We start from the raw sequence: 16,762 nt of genomic DNA, 5'->3' as shown, positions 1-16,762 counted from the left end.
AGCTTTTAATCTGCAAGCCTCAAAGCGTTTCACAATCGTGTGCTGGTATTATCCACCTGCCTTTACAGAAATGGGAAACTGAGGCATAGAGACCCATTAAGCATCAATGACTGAGCAAGGAAAAGAACTCAGAATTCTGAGTTCTGATTTCCAGAACAGTATCCAGAGGATAGCTGCATTTAGTGGAAGAGTAGGTTTTATAGAGAAAAGAGAAAAAAGTTCTAAATGTTACCCTCATCAACAGCAGTGGAGTTCCCTAGGTGCCAATGAGGCCTATTCAGTTTGGTATGGTAATCAGGAGATGCAGCTGGAAACCTCTCTACTTCACACTACATTGATTTGCAGGGCAGGTGGAACCTCTCTGAAGCATCCCCTCTCAGTCAGGGAAGAGTCATTTTTCTCCTGTACTTCTAGGCAACTGTATTTTAATCTTTAAAAATCTCTGTGGACTGCCAGTTAAATAAATAGTTAGACTGTACAGTTATACATGTTTATAGTCTTTAAATGATTAACATGATTCATGGTCCAGCAGAAAAGTGGATGCTGAACTTTGTGTGCTCAATGTTCTTCCATGTGCAGCTGTGAAGGAAACTTGATCCACGACAGGCCTGGATTAATTCCCAGATGCTGAAGATGAAAGGGAGTTTACAGGGTCAAAGAACTGAAAGCCCTTCAACCTCTACTGTAGATAGCCTCTAACACTTGGTTACAGAGAAAGTTTGCTTTATTCCAGGATGCAACTGGAATAGGAGACTAACATCTTTAAATAATTCAGTCTGCCACTGAAACAAGAATGATTATATTCCAGGGTTTGCATGAGGTACCAGGATGATTATGACTTCCTGGTTTCATGTAATAATTAGAGCAGCAAGTTAAATATTAGACAGGGTTTTAAACTTCACATCTAACCTACCGTATCAGTTGGAAAAGTCATGTGGCCTTTCCATAACTTGGTTTATGTACCTGTACCTGAGATTTTTTAGCCTTATTTTTGTCAAGTGCTTTGAGATCCTCGTCTGGAAGATTTTACTGATGTACAAAGCACTATAATTGAATCCCAAATGTTTTGTACAGTTCATTCCAGCCCTCCGTAGCCACCTCAGAGCTTCAGTATTTTTTCATTTGAACTTTCAAACACAGAACATATCTTTGTAAAGCCATCAATGCGGAAATCCTCTGCCACCTATTTTATATTAGGAAACAATCACTGGGAACATTTAGACTCCCAATACATTATTTTTAATACAAAGACCAACTCCAGAGATAAATTCTGCCTTGTAATTTGTCAAATAGGTGCTATGTAGGCATGTGGGGTTTTGTTTTGTTTTCTTTGTGGGGGAAGTACCACCTCCACTAAAAATTGTAAGAGATGTACAAGCCTAAACAGAAGCCAAAAAGTGAAGGATCCCACTTCCTTTGAAACTGGAAAATAATTGCTTAGGGATCCTTGGACAAAGGAATAAATGCTTAGGATATCTCTGTTTCTCTTTAATAATGCCTTAAAAAATAAGGCATTGCTATTACCTCCCTACCAACCTGATTTATCCAAAACTCAGTATGACACATAAAACCTCTGATCATGATTTTAAATTTGAAAACTATACCTACTTCATCTTGGCTTCTTTGGAGAGACTCTTGCAGCCTTGGGAATTATTCTAAATCAATACATCACGCTCCAACCCAATACCTCTCATGACCATAAAGCTAAAAATACCTGAAACTGGGCATTCCCCAGTGGTCCCCATCATCTCCACAACTGCTGACACAAGAAGTAACACAGCACAGCACAAATGCTAGACAGAAAAGTTGCTTTCAGTGGTACTCCAGGCTCTACTGCCATGAGCAGCCTGTAAAATGTAGTTAACTGCAGCCTTTTCAGTTGCCAGTCCCCTTTTAGATTGCAAGAGTTCCTTTCAAAAAGTGCCTCTCTCAAGCTATTCACTATGATTTTTTTTTCCTAGTGAAAAAATCTACAGCGATGAATCTTAAGATGCAGTTTGGACATGAATTAGGTTATTTTTCCATCATTTCAAGCAAAAAAAAAAAAGATGATACCTGGAAAGATCCCCAAAGAGTCTGTTGTGAAGCACCTATAGGAGAACAAGGTGATCATCAGGAACAGCCAGCTGGCATGGATTTAATAAAAGGCAGTCATGTATGGCTAACCTGATTTCCTTCTAGGATAAGGTGACAGGCTCTGTGGATGGGGAGCTGGCAGTGGATGTGATATACCTTGACTTTAGACACTGTCACCCACAACATTCTCATTAATAAACTAAGGAAATGCAGACTAGATGAAGGTGCAATAATGTGGATACATAACTGTTTGGATCATCATGCTCAACTAGTCATCAGTGGCTCATGTCTAGCTGGGAGAAAATATCAAATGGAGTCCCCCAGGGGTCTATCTTGAGTTCAATATTGTTTAATATCTTTATTAATTATTTGGATGATGGGATTATGTGCATGCTTAGCAAATTTGCAGATGAGACCAAGTTGAGTGGAGTTGAAGACACACTGGAGAAAAGGGCTAGAATCCAGAATGAACTGAATAGATAGGAGAAATGGTCCACAGTCAGTCACATAAGAGTCAGCAAGGATAAGTGCAAAGTCCTGCACTTGGGATGGAATAATCGCATGCACAAATGCAGAGTGTGGAATGAGTAGCTAGGCTGTAGTACTGCAGAGAAGGACCTGGGAGTTGCAGTAGACCATAAGCTGAAAATGAGCTCAGTGTGCTCTTGTTGCAAAAAAAGACAGTGGCCTTGTATCAACAGGTGTCACTTGTAAATCAAGGGAAGTGATTCTTCCAATCTATTCAGCACTGGTGAGGCCTCACCTGGTGTAGAAGGATGTGGCTAAAGGATGTGGTCAGTTTAAAAGAGTCCAATGCAGAGCAACAGAAATGATTAGGGGCCTGGGCGGCAATACTTACAAGGAAAAACTGAAAGAACTTAGGTTATTTAGCCTGTAGAAGAGAAGACTAAGGTGGGATTTGATAACAGTGTTCAATTAACTGAAGGGCAATTACAGAGCGGATGGAAATGGGCATTTTTTTGTGGCCATAGGGGACACGGCTATGAGCAATGGTTTCAAGCTTCAGCAAGAGAAATTTAGGTTGGAGATTAAAAGGAACTTTCTGACTATGACCATGGTCAAGCATTGAAACAGGCTACCTGGAGAAGTTGTGGAATCTCCATCCTTGGAAATTTTCAAGAGCAGGTTATACAACTACTTGGCTGGTATGATTTACACTCCAGGATGATCCTGCCTTGAGCAGGGGGCTGGGCTAGATGAGGTTCCTTCCAGCCCTGCTTTCCTGTGATCCTGTGTCTGGAGATAAAAGGATTTCAATCAGGTTTGGTCAGATCAAAAGCAACTATTCTTCCATTAAATTTGATTTTATTTACTGTATTTACTCAATTCGAAGACAAGATTTTTTTCGCCATTTAACATGGGGGGAAGCCCCTTATATTAAAATCAAGTGCGAGAGCAGGAGGGGAGCAGGCAGCTGCTGTTGCTCAGGTTCCAGCCCCTACCAGGGTTGAGGGCCGTAGCTGCAGGTGCTGCCTGCCCCCTCCCCACCATCTCCCCCTTGCAGCCTCTTCCCTGTATTGTCCCTCATATGCAGCTTCTGCACCCCCACCTGCCTCTCTCCCTCCCCCATTTACCCTTGCTTCATGCCAACAGGCTCTGTCCACACTGCAGCTTGGGGCACTGAGCCCAGCTCCAGCTCACACAGCTGCTATGGGAGCTGGGCTGGGGCTGAGCTCAGTGCTCCAGGCTACAATGGGGATAGTGCCTGCTGGCATGAAGCAAGGGTAAATGGGGGAGGGAGAGAGGCAGGTGGGGGTGCAGACACAATACAAGGGTAAAAGGGGAGGGGGAAGCAGGGATCAGAAGCTGGAGGGGCGGGGGGTGTAGGGAGCAGAGGCATGTGGGGGAGAAGAAGGGGAGCACAGGCTGGGAGGGAGAGGCAGGAGTAGAAGCAAAGGCAGTAAGGGAAGGGGGGCCCAGGGCTGTGGGAGAGGGGGTAGGCAAGAGACAGAGGTGATGGAGGGGGAGCAGCCACAAGCAGGAGGCAAGCTGCTTGACCTCTCCGTACTGCCTCCCCCTATTGTCTGCAATCCTGCAGTAGTTGGGGTGGGGAGCAGGTGAATTAAAAGACATCCCTCCAATAATTAGATTCTATACATGGAAAATGATTATGGAATTATGGAAAATTTCTGGCAGGCCCTGAGCTGCAGGGGGCCCTGGTCCTTCCCTCCATGGTAGCTAAACTTCCCGGGGCTGCCCAGGCAGGTGGCTGGTGCCCAGGTGCTGCCCCAGCTTGGAGGTAGCACCCAGCCCAATCCAACTCTTTCCCAAGCCTGAGCTGGGGCAGCATCCAACCTGCTAGTAGCCCACCTGGGCATCCTCGGGGAGCACCACCACCACAGAGGGAAGGACCAGAGTTCCTGACAGCTCGCCCTCCAGCCACCCTTGCCCCCCGACTGCAGGAGACACAGGCAGGCTCCACAGGGGAAAAAAAAGGCTCGGGCCCCTCACTGTAACAGTGATGGAAGCCCCTAAATTGAAAGGCTGGGTTTTTAATCATTGCAATTAAAAACCCACCATTTCAATTTAGAGGACTAAACCCCCGTCATGTGTACAAGCATCCTAAGCCATTAATCGTGATATCCTCTTTACTAACTTTGTAACAATCATTACATTGACAAAGAGGAAATGTTAAGATATACACCCCACACTCAAATAGATGTTTAGCAAAGTAATGACAAAATCCATTTAAACGCAGAAGGTGACAGCTTCTGATCTACCTGCAATTGATTATCATAGAATCATATAAAAACAGGGCTGGAAGGGACCTCCAGAGGTCATCTAGTCCAACCCATAATCTAAACTCAATCTACATAAGACTACCATCAACCCTAGCCTAAGACTCAACTCTGCATAACACTACCATCAACCTGATTATGCTGACTGCTGCCAAAAATCTTGTGCAGAAATGGCAGGGAAGGGAAAAGGAGGATAAGGATGAACAGTAGTAGCTACTCTGATTGCACTCCTTAGAAGCAGTAACCTAAGACACACCATACTAACAAGTGGAAACAAATTTCTGCTACAGACGCATGCATTGACAAGTATGTAGTCAAGGGGAATGAAGACTTCAGAATTTAATTTCTTCAAGGTAATCATATCTGAAAGGTTGGGAATAATGTATGTTTATTCCCAAACACACTACAGCAGTTCTCTTCCCAGAGGACTACAGACCAAATTCTGCACTTTGATTTGTGCGCACCCACCTGTAATATTGGCATGCAAGAATAGAAACAGCTTACTTACTATGAGTCTTGAGCCATACCTGACAGCCTCAAACCCATGTTCTTACCAGTCACTTTAAAGAAAGAAGATGAGAAATAAAATTTTTAAAGGGTTCTTTTTATCTGGTCAAAAAATTAGGAATTGGAGGAATGGGTAGGAAATTTGATTTAAAGGTGGCTTGACCCATCCTGCCAAAGGCAGGTGTTTGCTTAAAATCTGTTCATTTCTATCCATGGGAAAGGAGGTTCATCCCAGTTCTGGTCTTTCTGATGCCATTGTCGAACAATTCATAAGAGAGATTCCATTCTTTTAGCATTAACAATTAATCTCATTTTGCAGTTAAATCTTCCTTTTGTAAGTAGGCAACTGCTCTCTTTCTATTGAAACAGAATGAAGCTTCCTTGCTACAAGAGCTGTTGATCACTGCTTTTTCATGAGACTCTTATCTACTGCTGGACTTTTTGAGTACATAATGTCCCCTCTTAGACACTTCTCAAGAGATCTGAGAGTTAGACATAAAGCTTTTAATTTTAAATGTTGAATACTCTCTGTTCTTACTACTCTCTCCAAACTGATGGATGATTGGAGTGAGCTACCTAGCCATTCAGACTGGCTTCCTGTATAAACAAGCTCTCAATGGTATCTGAGCTGATATATGTAAGACACTGTCTATCCACCAGTCTAGATACTTGAGCACTAGGGAGATAATCAGGGGTACATATTCTATGGTGCCTCTCACTTGGAGACCAACATGACATTGAAACACTCTGAAATGCTCATGAGAAATCATAACCTTGCCAACGCCTCTACCCACAAAGTCATCATGCTTTGCTTGTGAAGGAACACTCTCTGTGGGTTAAACCTCAGACACTAAAATGGCACGGCATCTTGAAATAATTGTCTTACAAAAGAAGCAACTTTCTCTATGTCATGCTAGCATTTCCAGGTTGATCAACCTTCAGAACAGGAACAGAATCTTTTCAGTTTTGTTAATGACAAAACCATGCTACTGTATACTGAGCTGCAAATTTTCTAGCTGAATCTAAGGTGCAATATGAAGTCTGCAGAGGTTAGAAGTTGCTTGCTCTGTTTTTTTGTTTCCTACCCATAAATATGTTTAGTGGCTGCACGAGAAGCTTTGCTCAAATACTTATAAACAATTTCCAGAACAAACAAACATGAAGTTTTGGCCAAGTCCTGGACATTTGCACAGCCACTTGCTAAAACAACTGGAGACCGCTATAGAAGGCTGAGGAGAAATGCATGCTGTAAGATTAAACACTTACTTTAATGTTCATTAGCAGTACTTAGAAATCCCAGTTAGAAACAAACAGCAATGTGCAAGGCACTGTTCAAACATTTAAATGATAGTCCCTACCCTAAATACCTTAAAGCCTATTACAAGAGGATTTCAGAAGTGCCCTACTCCTTACAGCAATTTCTCAGATGACCTCACTTCTTTTTACTTTGTTTGAAGACTAAAGTATTGACATTGCCAAGTACATCTTATTGCACCTTGCAAGAAAGAGAGAGTCTCATTTAAAAGGAACTCTGGCCTTGCTTTTCAAAGGTGTTGAACATCTGCAGCTGTTTACTTCAAACAAATAGATACTAGCACTGTTAAAAAGTTTGGCCTTCCATGTCACTCAGTGAAGGCCACCCTGAAAAACAGGATTGTCTCTGCAGGGTACTCAGAATAGTGAAGATCAAGAAAGCATTCTGCAGACTCCCGTCTGTGTAAGTGGGCAGTATACACCCTTGTTGGGGTGATAAAAACATGTACGTATTTGAAACAACACCATAGGCATATCATCCTTTTACAAAGACTAAGAAAATCCACAGTTGTTTCTCCACATTTGCATTCCCTTCCTTTTGTTTTCGGTATCTACTATCACACTAAAGAGTTGACCTGTGAGAGGGAAAGAAAATGTTGGGGTGCAGCCATGACTGAAAGAGGCTAACAAGGTTTCAAAATCTTTCTTCTTTGTAACAAAGACAAGAAAGAAGGATCACGATGACTCAGTGAAGCACACAGGAAGAACCAACATGCGAGGGAAGCTGAATAAACTTTTTGGTATTAAACAAAATGATACGCAAGAATTTCAATGGACTGGTCTGGATATCAGGGAAGATATGACCCTGACATCTTCCAGTTCTTGCCAGTACTGCCAAAAAATTAAGAGCCATCACCTCCATCAAAGGGAGCAATGGCAGAAGTATACCTAAACCAGGTTCTGAAATTTTGAGCGCTGCATTTTCCCCTAAACATGTAATTCAGGCTACAAAACAATTTATATCCTTGCTAGCACTACTGACCACTAATGGTAGGGCCCATCTTCAATAGTGCCATTTTATCACAAATTCAGGACACGGGTGTGTTACAACAATTAGTAAGCTTGCAGTATTAGCAAATGTTCTTTCAGTTTATATAGCTGTTTCTGCTTTCAAGCATGGAGTTTTATTAGTAAAATTTATATCAGGTTTAGCTATGGTAAAAAGCTAGAAGGTAACTTGCTTGCAAGCATTTTCCAATGCTCCATTCTTCTCTAAACTGAAAAGGATAGAGAAGTACCTTTAGTTTTTCAAGGGATAGATCATGCATTTCTTGTGGCAAAAAGCAATTTCTTAGAATATTCTACTCTGCAATGTATCAATTCCCAAAGCTGCACATTATAGTTTGTGCTCTGAACAAAGCTAAGTACATTCTCTCCCAAGCCTCTTGTCTTCTAAATGCATCCTCCTTGGTTGCATCTCACATTATTGCACATTCAGGGTGCATCTGGATGAGCAGGAAGATGTGGTATGCAGCACCACACATGCAGGTATTACCCGTTCTGCTAATCTGCAGTGTGCAGGGGAGGGGAGGAGGGGGGGTTGACACTGGGACATCACCATGCCTAAAAAAGCAGGGTGGCACATGTGGTGACCGTGTGTGTCATCTGAAACCAGAGCCTGGATGGCCAGAGCCATACTCCAGCTGGCAGTCAGGCTCCCTGCTGCAGTATCACAAGCCCCCAGGACCCCAAGAAAAGCAGCAGGGGCCAGCCCAGGTGCTGGACCCAGCCTCGCCTACCCCACCCAGGGCAACGTACCACTCATCAGAGCACACGTACACAGGCATTCCCCAGAGACAAGGTGCAGCATTGTCCCCACAGAAATGCATGCTCTTGTTCATGAGGTCTCACCCACACCAACTGCATATAATGAACATATTAATCACTAGCTCTTTTGCTTAAATTGCGAAGGCAGCATTTTCATCCCACTTCAGAAACTGAAGGTGTGGTTTACCAGTAGGATTAATTTCTATCCTATTTGAAGTGAACTGGCAAGTTGATATATTTTTTCCCTTCTCTTCTACTGTATCAGGGCATTTTCACCACTTTTTCTCTAGCTCAGGTCGTGACCGACAATGCTGGCGGTGCTACACACAAAGGATGAGCCAAGCTGTGTGCTGGAAGCTCCCCCAGTCCTGCCCCCACCCCCGGGCTGCCACCACACTCTACTCCCAGCAGCGGGTCACAGCAAAAAAAAGGTTGGGAACCACTACTCTAGCATTATTTACAAAAATTGTCACAGTAGCCAAGGCCTGAAACTCAGAACTTTTATAGATAAAGGCCACAAATATGGGAGCCCCTAGGGCTGTGCAAAATGGCACCGTTCCATTTCGACTTGCGTTTCAAGCTTTGAATGGAACAGCGTTTTGTTTCGAATTTCATTTTGAGTAGAAACAGCTGTTACGTTTCACTTTGTCAACACAGTGAGGCTGTTTCGACGTTTCGTCCAACCATCGCTCTGAGGAAAGAAACTCAGCCCAGCTGGGCTGAATTTGTTTCCCCCAGCTGGACCATTGCTCAGTTCCCTTCCCCTGTGCTGTGACTAGCTTCCTGCAGCCCGACGGTGGGAGACGCGGAGAGCCAGGGCTGTGCTTCTGGCTGCTGCTGGGAGCGCAACCCTGGTTCTCCCGTCTCCCACAACCTCACTGCTGGCTTCAAAACTTGAAATGTTTCAAAGTTTCGAAACATTTTGACTAGCCTTTGAGGCTGTTTCAAAGCCCTTTGGTTCAATTCAATTTCGCTGTTTTGAGCTCATCATGAGTCCAGTGTCGAATTGAAACAGCTGGCGAAATTTCGCACAACTCTAGGAGTCAGTGACTTTTCCATCAAAGACCAATTCCTCCAAATCTTTTTTTCCTTTTCAGGGCATCGTCCATTAAGAGTATGCAAGTCTTTCATACTGTATTGTTACAGCATTTACTAGGAGCCTGAGGCAAACATACTGGTGCTTGTTTTCACTTTTCAGTGGCTCTGAAGTATGTAGAACCTGTTGTCCATTTTGGTAATACTCAAATTTCTGTTGTGTGTTGGAAACAGACCTGAATATGCTGGCTTCAAAAAATTATTTAAAATTTTGGCTTAATAAACTATATGGCCTGAGTTATTCCTGTTAATCACAGAACCGTAAGGCAGGAAGGAAACTTAGAGGGTCATCTAACTCAATCCCCTGCTCAAGACAAAAAATCATTCATGTCTAAGCCATAGCAGACAAATACCTTCATTCTGAAGACTGCCACAACAGAGAATCCACAGCCTGTCCTGCCAATCTACTCCTGTTCATCACAGTTGTCATGAACCCACAATATTTTGAGGTATTCATGGAATGTCACAGTTTCTTGAATTCATTTCACTAACATTTCACATAGCTTCTATGGATAGGTAGCATTAAGCTGTGTTTAGCTTTATCATTATTACATATGCTGTATGCATGAATTATGGCATTTGATATGAACATCATTTTTATGTTTTATATTTTGACAAGGACTGTTTAAGTGGGCAGTGATTAACTTCAGTGTTGCTCCTCTATTCACACCTGAAAACAATTGCTGAGAATTACCATCCAACATGGGTATGTTGGACAGTCAAAAAGACCCTTGGAGACCTGGTCTGAGGCACACGAACTAGGATCTTCCAGACAATGACAAATTTACATTTTAAAAAGAGAGGCCTACAGCAAGAATGACACCTAACTATTTAGGAAAGGGCATTACTCACACTTGTAGAAGTAAGAAACAGTATTCTTAGAATACATCTGAAAAGATGTAAATATTCTCCTGGTCATAATTGGACTCGGAAAAACTCCCGGTTTGGTAAACAGATATACACTTTGCGGCAGAGAGGAGGTGGCAGGAAGTTATATGTATAGTATAGGATCTCCAAGAATGCAATGAATAATGTATTCAAGGTACTATTAAACAAAATCCCCTTACTTAATCCTTGCCGTGGGACCAAGTGTTGGTCTTCAGTTTTTCTGGACACAAGGAATAACTAAGCCAAGGGTGGGCAAAATACAGCTCGCAGGCCAAACCTGGCCCATCAAGAGATTTTATGTGGCCCATGACAGGTTCCTCAGCCCTGCCCAGCCCAGCCCAGGTGCAGGGGGGCAGTCAGGGCTGCGGTGCATGCAACAGGTCCCACTGCCCCCAGGCATGCAGCAGGGCTGGGGTGACACAGCAGCCCACCAGCCCCACTGCCTAGGCACCTCAGCCCATCCACTGTGTACTCAGTGCCAGGGGTGCTAAATGAAGTGGGTGGGGTCTCCATGGAGACTGGTCTGGGACCCCCACAGGCAGGATGCACTTGGCTGGCCAGATGGGATGGGGTTGGGAACAGCCAGGGAATGGCATCCAGGAGCAGGACAGGCGGGCAGGGCCAGGTCCAGGATCACAAGGACCATAGTTGCATCTGGGGTAAGGATGTGTCACAATACTTGGAAAACTTGTCCTAATATCCAAGCTAAATCTCTTTTGCTGCATTTTCAGATTCTTGCTTCTCATCATATTCTCTCTGGACAGAGAACAATTGATTCTTTTCTTAACAACCTATTTTATATTTAAAGAATTATCACAACCCCTCTCAATCTTCTCTACTTTTGGTTAGATAATCATAGTTCTTCAAACATTTGCTTGTATGTCAAGTTTTCCACTTCCTTCCAACCATTTTGCTGCTGCCCTCTGGATTCTTTCCAACTTGTCCATTTCTTACTTGAAGTCAAGTGCCCACAACTGGACCCAATGATCCATGATGAATCAAGTGGAAAATATATTTCCCATGATTTGCATGCAACATTCCTATTAACACGTTCCACTACTAGCTTTTTTGCAGCAATAGCACAATTGAATTTATTCAAGGTTGCTGTCCATTTTAAACTGCAGACCCTTTGCTAAAATGCAGGACTTCAGAAATCTGATGCCCAAAATTTTATATTTGTGTATTAGATTGTTCCATCTTAAATGCAATACTTTGCACTTGTTCTTACTGAATTTCATCCAATTTATTTCAGGCCAATTTTCCAATTTATCAAGGTCATTTTATATTCTAATCTTATTTACCAAAGAGTCTGCTATCACACCCAGCTGGTGGTCATCTGAAAATTTATTACGTATATGCTCAATCCCAGTATCCAAGTCATTAATGAAGATACTGAGCAGTAGTGGACCCTGAACAGTTCCCTAGGGAACCCCACTTGATAAATCCTTCCCTTAAACATAGAGCCTTTGATGACTACTCTTTGAGCCTTATTATCCATCCAATTATAAACCCACCTTTTAGTAGTTATCTCAAACATATTTCTTTATGAAAACATCATGGAAGAGAGTATATCAAGATCCTGGCTAATGCTGAAGTATACTACATTCATTGCTCTCCCTCCATCCAGAAAGTTTGCAGTTTTGTTGTAGAAGGAAATCAGGGTGGCTAGCAGAAAGGGTATAGTTTTCAGTTGGGGCAAGTTAACATAGGGGCAGCTTAGAAGGGTCATAGTTCTAATATAGCTAGTGGCTTCAAATTTAAAATCATATTTAAATAGGGTCACCTATTTCATATTTAAATATTAAATCATATTTAAATAGGGTGACTAGGGTGATCTTAGTTTGACTGGGAGAGTCCTGGATTTCAGAAGCTGGTCCTGGCCAGACACTTTAAAATTAAAATGAGCATCCCAGGCACGGGGCACAGTCCAGCAGGAGGCAGAGCAGCATGAGCTGTAAAACAGGAAGCCCTAGCAGGCAGCAAAACTACCCTAAATTTAGCTTTAGTGGAATAATCATTAAAAAGGGAGATGACTGTTAACACCTGTGAAGTAAGGAACAATGGGCCATTAATGGGCCATTGACTCCCTGACCTTCCTGAATAGTAGTACCAGAGCTACAACATGCAGCCCAGCCCCAGCTGCAGCAGTACCACTCATGTTGGGGGGGGGGGAAGAGGACTGTCCCAGATTTCACATTGTCCCATATAGCCAGCCTATGTTTAAAGAGAGTAAAGAAAACCTGTTTCATGGCATTGATGACATATAGCCTAAACAGACCATTGCCAGCAACCAAATATCACCAGTGCCTGGCAGTTGATCCACTTCCACTTTTTGCCACCAAGGCTAGAGTCTGAGAGGGGATGGGACAGAGCCATCTAAGGATTCCCCCCCCCCCCCGAGGAAAACCTAAAATGGCTAATTAGGTTGGTTTTATTTGTTAGAGTATGACAGTTGAACAAAAGCCCATGGCAGACTACAGAACCTGGATTTTTATGTGCAATAGGGGCACTGTAAACTGTTTGACACTCATCTGACTCGGCTATAACCAACAGGGTTTAAGTTATACCCATACAGCAACTGTGTGGCTCTGAAGTCAAATTTGTGCTTCTCTGCCTAACAAGCCACTTGTCCATGTATTTATCAGCGCGCTCTAGGAAGAACTTGGATAGTAGATATGGAAATTAACTTCAGGATGTCCTACCACACTACACTGTAGAAAGAGGAAGAGCTGAACTGGTTACACAGACATAACTAAGATATTCTATCCACTACAAAAACAAGAGTGCCAAATTGGATACAATTCCTAGAAAAAGGCACTATTGATAACCAAGCACTCAGCCTTGTAGAATATGCACAAACTGTATTTGGAGATAAGAACCACATTCACAGGAAGGCCCAGTGTTAAGCCACTGGGATCAGTGTCTTAGTTTCCAAATATCCCAACTATTTTTCCAAGGTTGGTTTTGTTTTGTTTTTTAAAGTAACTGTTTTCTTCTAACATTGCTAGTTACAGGATGGTCCAAAAGCTGTTAATTTCCCAGCATGCTCTCATCACAAGTTATAAGCCTTCATAAAAGGGACAGGGGAATCTTCACCCTAGTGCTACAGAAAAAATCTAGACACATGCTACAGTAAATTGCTCAGGCAAGTGAGGTATCCAGCAATGGTCTTCAGAATAAAAAATAAATAAATAAAAAAAAATAGGGTCTATCAATTAGAGAAGTGGCGCTTGGAGCCTATGTGCTGGCATGCCTACAGTTTTTTTTAATGTCTGGCAGGATGTTTTACAAACTAAACTCAGCAAGATTACAATTCCACCAGAAGGTGGTTCAGATGGTTTTGCTAATAATTTTGATCAGCTGAAATGGAGAAAAACATCATTTCATTTATTTGGCTTTTCAAAAAACTGTCAAGTGTAAGCAAGACCATTAATCGCCCCCTCCTGAATACCCCCTCCACCTGGGGGGTGGGGGGGGGGAAAGGGAACAAAACAAAACAAACCCAAATACATTTACATTTGTTTCCTCATGAAACTAGTCTGTAAAACCAGCCTTTGTCTCCAAAGCTAAGCTTGGTCATTCTTTTTGCATTTCCTTTGCTAGAAGGAAATACATGTTTCTTCAGAAAATTCACTGAAGGCTGGCATTGCTCCTGCTGCAAACATGTAAGTGCTAACCACCATATATTGGCTTTTGTTTTAATAGCCTTTTAACCAACTTTGTTAATGGACTGAATGCAATTTAGATATGGAACTTGGCTAAAACGTAGCTTCAATTGGCTATTAAAATTTAAGAGCCAACTAAGATAGCTAATTACAAAAAAGCTCCAGTGATAATGCTAAGCAGAATTGGTAATAGCAAATGACAGTCTGTCTAGTCTTATTCCCAAAGGGAAAGAAACTCTTAACTGAGAAGTCAACCAGACAATGTGCAGAAAACTTAATTGCATTACTGGTATTATGGCATCCCAAATCTGGCAGCTCACTGGGACAAAACAGTGAGTAAAGTCTGTCAAACTACTCAGGAAAGCAACTGACCCTTTTTATATATTAGCTTCAGCAGATTCCACAAATTACTGCTTTAAGGTCTAACCTTTTAGGAAAAATTTCTGTAAATAAACCATTGAGGTTTAAGACCATCAACAAAGTATCATAAAAAACCCCTGATACCTATCCTGAATTAGATTCTCCCTCCAGATACTTTAAATTAGAAAAAATATAAACAACTATTTGTCTGCTAAATATTCACACTAAAAGCATTCTTTGCTTCATTATCAATACTCTCATTACACCATCAGTTGAAGTACAGACTAGTTCTCCTATGAAGATTTATCATGTATGGTGGCCACTTTGAAAATGTAGGTAGTAGAGTCTTTAACATTCTCTACTCAAGTGTCTCCCTGCTGTGCCTGTAAATGTCAGTCCAGTTTTTTCACGGCTGTGCGCACAGATTAGAAACAGCAGGAGAGCTTGGGAGTATGACTACAATACCAGTAAGGACACTTGTCTTCATGGCACTGCTCAAGTGATTCTTGGAATGCAGGACCCTGCTGTTTTCTAATATTTACACACAACTGGAGTCATCAAGAGCAGTAAATGCAGTCTAAAGGCAGCTTGCTTCTTTTGTGTTAGGGGCTTTACATTCATTCAAATGGGAATGACAACAAAAAGTACATCCCCCCCCCAAGCTGTGTATTTCTCTACCATTTTGCAATACAAATGTAACTATGCACACTGTATTATGAAAACCTTCCTCTCTGCTCTTCCTTACCTCCCTCATCCATTAAGGATCATTGAAGTTCACAGGGAGTCACCAGAGCTGCTTGACCACTAGCTATTGTGTTTTGACAAGAGCAGACACAGCCTGACAAAGTATTCACCTGGACTCTAGTGCCTTTCTGCTTCTTAGAACATTTTATAGGAAGCACTTCACTCAAGATGCTATTCTTTTTTGTTACCAAGACCTGAGATTAGTGTATTTTAATGTCAGGATCTGAGGCAGAAGAATTTGAAAAAACTCAGTGCATCTTAGGAGACTTTCTTCTCACATACCCTAAAACTTCTTTGTGTATTGAAGTTTGGTCTTATTATATAATATCAAATAGAAGCCTAGTTGTGGATGGGTGAGAGGATTTGGAAGAGTGGTGACATACCAGTAAAATTCACATGCATTGTAATTTAATGTTCAATAATCAACAATAAAATATAAAAAGAGAGTGAATAATGCTACCTTTGAATCATAGAAAATTAGGGTTGGAAGGGACCTCAGGACATCTCATCCAAACCCCTGCTCAAAGCAGGACCATCCCTAACTAGATCATCCCAGCCAAAGCTTTGTCTAGCCAGGTCTTGATAATTTCCAAGAATGGAAACCTCTCTGGATGACCTGTTCCAGCGTTTTACTACTCTCCTAGTGAAAAAATTCCCAATATCTAACCTAAACTTCCCTTGCTGCAACTTGAGACCATTGCTCCTTGTTCTGTCATCTGTCATCACTAAGAACAGTCCAGCTCCATCCTCTTTTAAACCGCCTCCCCTTCAGGTAGTTGAAGGCTACTATTAAATACCCCACGGTCTTCTCTTCTGTAGACTAAATAAACCCAGCTTCCCCAGCCTCTCCTCATAAGTCATGTGCCCTAGCCCCTGAACCATTTTGTTGCCCTGAGCTGCGCTCTCTTTAATTTGCCCGTATCTTTTCTGTGGTAGGCAGCCCAAAACTGAACACAGTATTTCAGATGTGGCCTCACCAGTGCCAAACAGAGGGAAACAATCACTTCTCTTGACCCAGTGGCAACACACCTATTCCCTGTCAGCAACAAATTACAATTTCTGTTTTCTTGCCGACAACACATCTCTAGCTGGCTGTAAGATGGGTCAAGGATGGCACCTTAGAGCAGAGTTCCCCAGGCTTTTGATATTTGGGGCCAATTTTTTTCTGGAATAAAATTAGCAGCACACTTCACCCTTTCACCTGAAAAGTTACGCATACAAATTCATGCAGCAGTGCCCACCCCCACCGACCAAATGAGCAGTGCCAAGCTGGTCCATGAGCCAAATGTGGCGTGTGGGCCTGATCCTGCAACATGGGGCTGATTGGTGAGGACAAATCCCACGCCGTAGAGCTTAGAAATTTGGCAGTGCAGATCAATGGCAATGCTATTTGCCTGTGCTTTTCCACTGCCAGATTTCCAGACCCCTGGGGAGTACCACAGGCCAGATGACATGGCTCCACAGGCCGGATCCGATACCAAAAGTATCATTTTTCACAACATTTCCACCCTCTTGCAGCACCCTTTAAGAAAGAAAATGAATAGCAGCCTTCCCTTTATTCTGGGAAAGAAAACTCTATGGAATTCA

This window comes from Crocodylus porosus, unplaced genomic scaffold, assembly GCF_001723895.1.
Source record: "Crocodylus porosus isolate Cpor-Errol unplaced genomic scaffold, CroPor_comp1, whole genome shotgun sequence".
Lineage (NCBI taxonomy): Eukaryota > Metazoa > Chordata > Crocodylia > Crocodylidae > Crocodylus > Crocodylus porosus.
This window is presented reverse-complemented; position numbering follows the sequence as displayed.